The sequence below is a fragment of the Cervus elaphus genome, chromosome X (genome assembly GCF_910594005.1).
Source record: "Cervus elaphus chromosome X, mCerEla1.1, whole genome shotgun sequence".
In the NCBI taxonomy this organism is placed as follows: domain Eukaryota; kingdom Metazoa; phylum Chordata; class Mammalia; order Artiodactyla; family Cervidae; genus Cervus; species Cervus elaphus.
This window is the reverse complement of record NC_057848.1, coordinates 103,810,111-103,818,429: the sequence shown is the minus strand read 5'-3', so window position 1 is coordinate 103,818,429 and position 8,319 is coordinate 103,810,111. Positions and strand designations below refer to the sequence as shown.

The 8,319-nt window shown below is 35.3% G+C and overlaps 1 non-coding gene across 1 annotated transcript; it reads left to right on the top strand.

The window, feature by feature from the left end:
* The first annotated feature begins 302 nt into the window (after positions 1–302).
* Positions 303–409, top strand: LOC122690989. The gene has a single exon (XR_006340240.1). It is a non-coding gene; the product is annotated as a U6 spliceosomal RNA (small nuclear RNA).
* The last annotated feature ends 7,910 nt before the right edge of the window (positions 410–8,319 follow it).

The window sequence follows — 8,319 nt, the reverse complement described above, 5'->3', positions numbered from 1 at the left end:
TCTGGATGTAGGTCAAGAAGCAACAGTTAAAACTGGGCATGGAACAACAGACAGGTTCCACATAGGGAAAGGAGAACGTCTAAGCTGTATATTGTCACCCTGCTTATTTAACTTATATACAGAGTACATCATGAGAAATGCCAGGCTGGATGAAGCACAAGCTGGAATCAAGATTGCCAGGAGAAATAACAATAACTTCAGATACAAAGATGACACCACCCTTACGGCACAAAGTTAAGAACTAAAGAGCCCGATGATTAAATTGAAGGAGAGTTAAAAGTTGTCTTAAAACTCAAAATACAGTGCTCGCTTCGGCAGCACATATACTAAAATTGGAATGATACAGAGAAGATTGGCATGGCCCCTGCACAAGGATGACATGCAAATTCATGAAGCATTCCATAATTTTATAAAAATAAATGGAAAAAAAAAAACCTCAACATACAGAAAACCAAGATAATGGCATCTGGTCCCATTACTTCATGACAAATAGATGGGGAAACAATGGAAACAGTGACAGACTTTATTTTGGGAGGCTCCAAAATCACTGCAGATGGTGACTGTAGCCATGAAATTTGATGCTTGCTCCTTGAAAGAAAAGCTATGACCAAACTAGACAGCATATTAAAAAGCAGAGACATTGCTATGTCAGTGAAGGTCCGTCTAGTCAAAGCTATTGTTTTTCCAGTAGTCATGTATGGATGTGAGAGTGGGACTATAAAAAAAGCTGAGCACCAAAGAATTGATGCTTTTTTCAAAATATATTTATTAAGCCACTTATAATGCTTATTATTTAGATATCTATTAAACTATCATATTAAACCATTAAATCATTTAAGTATTTATTAAAATATTACCATGATTTATGTCTTGACAATCTTAGCCATGTTTTCCTAATTTTTTAAAAATTTATTTATTTATTTATTTATTTTACTTTACAATATTCTATTGGTTTTGCCATACATTGACTTTAATCCACCATGGGCGTACATACGTTCCCCATCCTGAACTCCCCTCCAAACTTCCTTCCCATCTCGTCCCTCTGGGTCATCCCAGTGAACCAGCCCCAAGCACCCTGTATCATGCATCGAACCTGGACTGGCGATTCATTTCACATATGATAATTTATATGTTTCAATGCCATTCTACCATATCACCCTGCCCTCGCCCTCTCCCACAGAGTCCAAAAGACTGTTCAATACATCTGGGTCTCTTTTGCTGTCTCGCATATAGGGTCATCGTTACCATCTTTCTAAATTCCATATATATGCATTAGTATACTGTATTGGTGTTTTACTTTCTAGCTTACTTCACTCTATAATAGGCTCCAGTTTCATCCACCTCATTAGAACTGATTCAAATGTATTATATTAATGGCTGAGTAATATTCCATTATGTATATGTACCACAATTCTCTCATCCATTTGTCTGTAGAATCTAGGTTGCTTCCATGCCCTGGCCATTATAGACAGTCCTATGATGAACACTGGGGCACATGTGTCTCTTTCAGTTCTGGTTTCCTCAGTGTGTATGCCCAGCAGTGGAATTTCTGGATCATATGGTAGTTCTATTTCCAGTTTTTTGAGAAATCTCCACACTGTTCTCCATGGTGACTGTACTAGTTTGCATTCCCACCAACAGTGTAAGAGGGTTCCCTTTTCTCCACACCCTCTCCAGCATTTATTGCTTGTAGACTTTTGGATAGCAGCCATCCTGACTGGCGTGTAATGGTACCACATTGTGGTTTTGATTTGCATTTCTGATAATGAGTGATGCTGATCATCTTTTCATGTGTTTGTTAGCCATTTGTATGTCTTTTGGAGAAACGTCTGTTTAGTTCTTTGGTCCATTTTGATTGGGTCATTTATTTTTCTGGAATTGAGCTGCAGGAGTTGCTTGTATATTTTTGAGATTAATCATTTGTCAGTTGCTTCGTTTGCTATTATTTTCTCCAATTCTGAAGCCTGTCTTTTCACCTTGCTTATAGTTTCCTTTGCTGTGCAGAAGGTTTTAATTTTAATTACATCCCATTTCTTTATTTTTGCTTTTATTTCCAATATTCTGGGACGTGGGTCATAGAAGATCCTGCTGTGGTTTATGTTGGAGAGTGTTTTGCCTATGTTTTCCTCTAGGAGTTTAATAGTTTCTGGTCTTACATTCAGATCTTTAATCTATTTAACGTTCATAGCAATACAGGATTACCTCAAGAAACAACAAAAAAGTCAAATAACCTAACTCTACACCAAAAGCAACTTGAAAAGGGAGAAATTATTAACCCCAGAGTTAGTAGAAGGAAAGAAATCTTTAAAAATTAGGGCAGAAATAAATGCAAAAGAAACAACAGAGATGATAGCAAAAATCAACAAAACCAAAAGCTGGTTCCTTGAGAAGATAAATAAAATTGATAAACCATTAGCCAGACTCATCAAGAAACAATGGGAGAAAAATTAAATCAACAAAAATTAGAAATGAAAATGGAGAAATCACAACAGACAACACAGAAATACTAAGGATCATAGGAGACTATTATCAGCAACAATATGAAAATAAAATGGACAACTTGGAAGAAATGGACAAATTCATAGAAAAGTATAACTTTCCAAAAATTAACCAGGAAGAAATAGAAAATCTTTACAGACCCATCACAAGCACGGAAATTACGCTACCAACCAACGGTATTTTTCACAGAATGAGAACAAATAATTTCACAATTTGTATGGAAATACAAAAAACCTCGAATAGCCAAAGTAATCTTGAGAAAGAAGAATGGAACTGGAGGAATCAACCTGCCTGACTTCAGACGATACTACAAAACCACAGCCATCAAGACAGTATGGCTCTAGCACAAAGACAGAAATATAGATCAATGGAACAGAATATAAAGCCCAGAGATAAATCCACGAACCTATGGACACCTTACCTTTGACAAAGAGGGCAAGAATATACAATGGAAAAAAGACAACCTCTTTAACAAGTGGCACTGGAAAAACTGGTCAACCAGTTGTAAAAGAATGAAACTAGAAGACTTTCTAACACCATACACAAAAATAAACTCAAAATGGATTAAAGAGCTAAATGTAAGACCAGAAACTATAAAACTCCTAGAGGAGAACATAGGCAAAACACTCTCTGACATAAATCACAGCAGGATCCTCTATGACCCACCTCCCAGAATATTGGAAATAAAAGCAAAAATAAACAAATGGGATCTAATTAAACTTAAAAGCTTTTGCACTACAAAGGAAACTATAAGCAAGGTGAAAAGACAGCCCTCAGATTGGGAGAAAATAATAGCAAACTAAGCAACAGACAAAAGATTAATCTCAAAAATATACAAGCAACTCCTGCAGCTCAATTCCAGAAAAATAAATGACCCAATCAAAAAATGGGCCAAAGAACTAAACAGACATTTCTCCAAAGAAGACATACAGATGGCTAACAAACACATGAAAAGATGCTCAACATCACTCATTATCAGAGAAATGCAAATCAAAACCACAATGAGGTACCATTACACGCCAGTCAGGATGGCTGCTATCCAAAAGTCTACAAGCAATAAATGCTGGAGAGGGTGTGGAGAAAAGGGAACCCTCTTACACTGTTGGTGGGAATGCAAACTAGTACAGCCACTATGGAAAACAGTGTGGAGATTTCTCAAAAAATTGGAAATAGAACTGCCATACAACCCAGCAATCCCACTTCTGGGCATACACACTGAGGAAACCAGATCTGAAAGAGACATGTGCACCCCAATGTTCATCGCAGCACTGTTTATAATAGCCAGGACATGGAAGCAACCTAGATGCCCATCAGCAGACGAATGGATAAGGAAGCAGTGGTACATATACACCATGGAATATTACTCAGCCGTCAAAAAGAATTCATTTGAACCAGTCCTAATGAGATGGATGAAACTGGAGCCCATTATACAGAGTGAAGTAAGCCAGAAAGATAAAGACCAATACAGTATACTAACGCATATACATGGAATTTAGAAAGATGGTAACAATAACCCTTTACGCAAAACAGAAAAAGAGACACAGATGTACAGAACAGATTTTTGGACTCTGTGGGAGAAGGTGAGGGTGGGATGATCTGAAAGAACAGCATCAAAACATGTATATTATCAAGGGTGAAACAGATCTCCAGCCCAGGTTGGATGCATGCAAGTGCTCGGGGCTGGTGCACTGGGAAGACCCAGAGGGATGGGGTGGGGAGGGAGGCGGGAGGGGGGATTGAGATTGGGAATACATGTAACTCCATGGCTGATTCATGTCAATGTATGGCAAAACCCACTACCATATTGTAAAGTAATTAGCCTCCAACTAATAAAATTAAATGGAAAAAAAAATAATAAAAAAGAAAGAAATCTACAAGCCAATACCACTGATGAGCATAAATGTAAAAATCTTCAACAAAATACTAGCAAATTGAATCCAACAACACAACAGTGATACACTATGAACCAGTGGAATTTATCCCAAGGAAGCAAGGATTATTCAATAAATCAATCAATGTGATACACCACATTAACAAATTGAAGAACAAAAACCATATGATTATCTCAATAGATTCAGAAAAAGCTTTTGGGAGACTTCAACACAAATTTACAAGAGAAAGTCTCCAGAAAATGGGCATAGTGGGAACCTACCTTAATAAAGGCTATATTTGATAAACCAAGAGTAAATATCATTCTCAATGGTGAAAATCTGAAAGCATTTCTTCTAAGATCAGGAAAAAGATAACGATGTCCAGTCTTACCACTTCTATTCAACATAGTCTTGGAAGTTCTCACCATGGCAACCAGAAAAGGAAAAGAAATAAAATAATCAAGTTTGAAAGAGAAGTAATACTGTTACTGTTTTCAGATGACACGAAAATATATGTAGAAAGCCCTAAAAAAAAAAAAAAAGAAAGCCCTAAATGAATAAATATTAGATGTGAAAAAATGAGGTTAAGCTTTGTTCACAGGGTAGAATAATAGAACGTGTAGAAAGAAGAACTGAACTCACAAACCTGAAACAGCTTCATCATTTATCTGGCCAAACAACTTTCCTTTCCCCACATACTTACAATTTTCCAAGTTTACTTTCAGAGAACCCAAAAACTTTTAGGAAAAAAGTCTATAAAGAACAGAAAGAAAAAACCTTAAATTAGTCACTGGAAAACTACTAAAGTTGCTCAATGAATGTTGTACAATTACAGGATAAAAATTAATAGACAGAAATCTCTTGCATTCCTATACAATAACAATGAAATATCAGAAAGAGAAATGAAGGAAATAATTCAATTTACCATCATATCAAAAATAATAAAATACCAATAGAAATAAACCTAGTGAAAGAGGCAAATGATCTGTACTTAGAAAATTGTAGGATACTTATAAAAGAAATCAAAGACAACAAAAACAGATGGAGAGATATGTCATGTTCTTGGAATGGAAGAGAAGTATTGTGAAAATAACTATACTACCCAAAAAAACTACAGGTTCAATCCCTTTCAAATGACCAACCACATTTTTCACAAAATTAGAATTTAAAAAGTTACAATTTGTATGGAAACACAAAAGACCCTGAATATCCAAACCAATTTTGAGAAAGCAGAAGAGAATTGGAGGAATCAACCTTCCTGACTTCAGACTATGCTACAAAACTACAGTAATCAAGACAGTATGGTACTAGCACAAAAACAGGAACATAGATCTATGAAACAGAATATAAAGCCCAGAGATAAACCCACACACCAAAGGTCACCTAATCTATGACAGAGGAGGCAGGAATATATAATGGAGAAAACAGGTTCTTCAATTAGTGGTGCTGGAAAACTTGGCAGCTATATGTAAATGAATGAAATTAGAACACTCTCTAACACTATACAGAGAATTAAACTCGAAATGGATTAAAATCCTAAATGTGAGGTCAGACACTCTAAAACTTGTAGAAGAAAACATAGACAGAGGACACTTTGACCTTAATTGTAGCAAGATCTTTTTTGACTCACCTCGTAGAGTAATGAAAATAAAAGCAAAAATTTTAAAACTTGGATCTAATTAAATGTAAAAACCTTTGCACAACAAAGGAAACCATAAACAAAGAAAAAGACAACCCTCAGAATGGGAGAAAATATTTAGAAATAAAGCAAATGTCAAGGAATTAATCTACAAAATATGCAAACTGGTCATGTAGCTCAACATCAAAAAATCAAACAACCCAATCAAAAAATGGGCAGAAACTGTAAATAGACATTTATTCAAAGAAGACATACAGGTGGCCAACAAACATGAAAAGATGCTCGACATTTCTAATTGTTAAAGAAATGCAAATAAAACTGCAATAATTACATCATACGAATCAGAACAGCCATCATTAAAATATCTGCAAACAATAAATGCTGAAGAAAGTGAAGAGAAAAGGGAAATTTCTTACACTGTTGGTGGGAATGTAAATTGATAAGCCACTATGGAAAATAGCATGCAGTTTCCTTAAAATCTAAAAATACCTACCATATGCTCCAGCAATCCAACTCCTGAGCATATATCAAGAGAAAATCATAATTTGAAAAAATATATGTACCCCAATGTTCACTGCAGCACCATTTACAATAGCCAAGGCATGGAAGCAAGCTAAATGTCCATCAACAAAAAACAATGCATAAAGAAAACATGGTACATATATACAATGGAATATTACTCAGCTATAAAAAGGAATGAAATTGTGCCATTTGCAGAGACATGGATGGACCAAGAGACTATCATACAGAGTGAAATAAGTCAGAATGAGAAAATAAATATCAAATGATATTCCTTATGTTTGTAATATAGAAGGATGATACAGATGAACTTATTTGCAAAGCAGAACTAGAGACACAGACATAGAGAACAGACATGGATACTGGGGATAAGAGGGGTGATATGAATTGGGAGAATGAGATTGACATATATACACTACTGTGTATATAATAGAGAACCAATGAAAACCTCCTGTATAGCACAGGGAGCTCTATTCAATGCTATGTGAAACCTTAGTGGGAAGGAAATCCAAAAGAGAGGGGATATGTATGTACATACAGCTAATTTACTTTTCTATACAGCAGAAACTAACAAAACATTGTAAAACAATTATACTTCAATAAAAATTAATTATGAATAAAATAAAATACACAGAACAGCATTAAAATATATGGCAGGTTCAAACTATAATGACCATCATAGGCTCAATGTTCTCTAAAAATTAAACAGCAATTGATCAGATCCTATTTGGCAGACAGTTATCAAGGACACTACTAGAAGTTACTGAGAAATATAGTACTTGACTAGGTATTCAAGCATTCAAAATGAATACAATTTTGAGAAATGGATGTGAATAGGAGAGACATGTATAGTGTAGCTGGACATTGATCAACTCAAGTGATGTTAACAGTTAAAGATTAAATTGAAATGAAGGATCTAAATGTAATGCCATTTAAAATAATATATTATTATGTTTTCAAAAAATATAGTCATTTCCATCAAACATTTCTATGATTTTTTTACAATAGTTCTTTTTTAAGACACATGATTTTCTAACTTTATCATGCCACCACAAAAGTTAAGAACAACTTTTGTTCATGTTGCATATATAGAATTATAAATAGCTAGTAAAGCTTTCCAAATTTTAATGTACACTTCACATTGATAAATTGTGGTACACTATTCTACCATTTCTCACTTAAAATATCAAGGTCTCATACAATGAAGAACAACAGTCAAATGGCAAATAGCTAATGGCAGCTATCTGCTCCACTTGTCATCTTCAGAAATTCTCACCTTCCACCTGTCAAAGCTTTTGTCTGTTGTTATAGAGATCGAGTGGTGTCTCATGCAGTTGAGACATATTGTTCATTTCAGTTCCCTGAGTTGTAAGACTTGGTGGCCAGAGGCCACCATTATTTCCCTATCCCATCTGTCATCCAGCTAGCAAGAATAAGATGAGACTTGAGATGCCAGAGGCATCTTTTGTTTGCTCATGGAAAAGAGTCCCTATTATTTTTGGTCCCGGGCTGATCTGTTGAATTGCTGAGGTGAAGCTTCATATGATAGAGTTCCCATTCAACTTAGACCATCCAGCTTATTGGTTGACTTTGGGCAAGTGTGGATCTGGGGGTACAAAGTGTGCTCCACATACCATTGCAGTACTTGCCAGAACTCAGTGGTATTATTTTTAATCTGTAACGAGCACATAATATATCACATGGTGTTCAATCAGTCATCATTGAATATATTAATTAATGAGAATAAAGGAAAAGACATATAGTATGATTTGCATTGAACCCAGTCTCTGG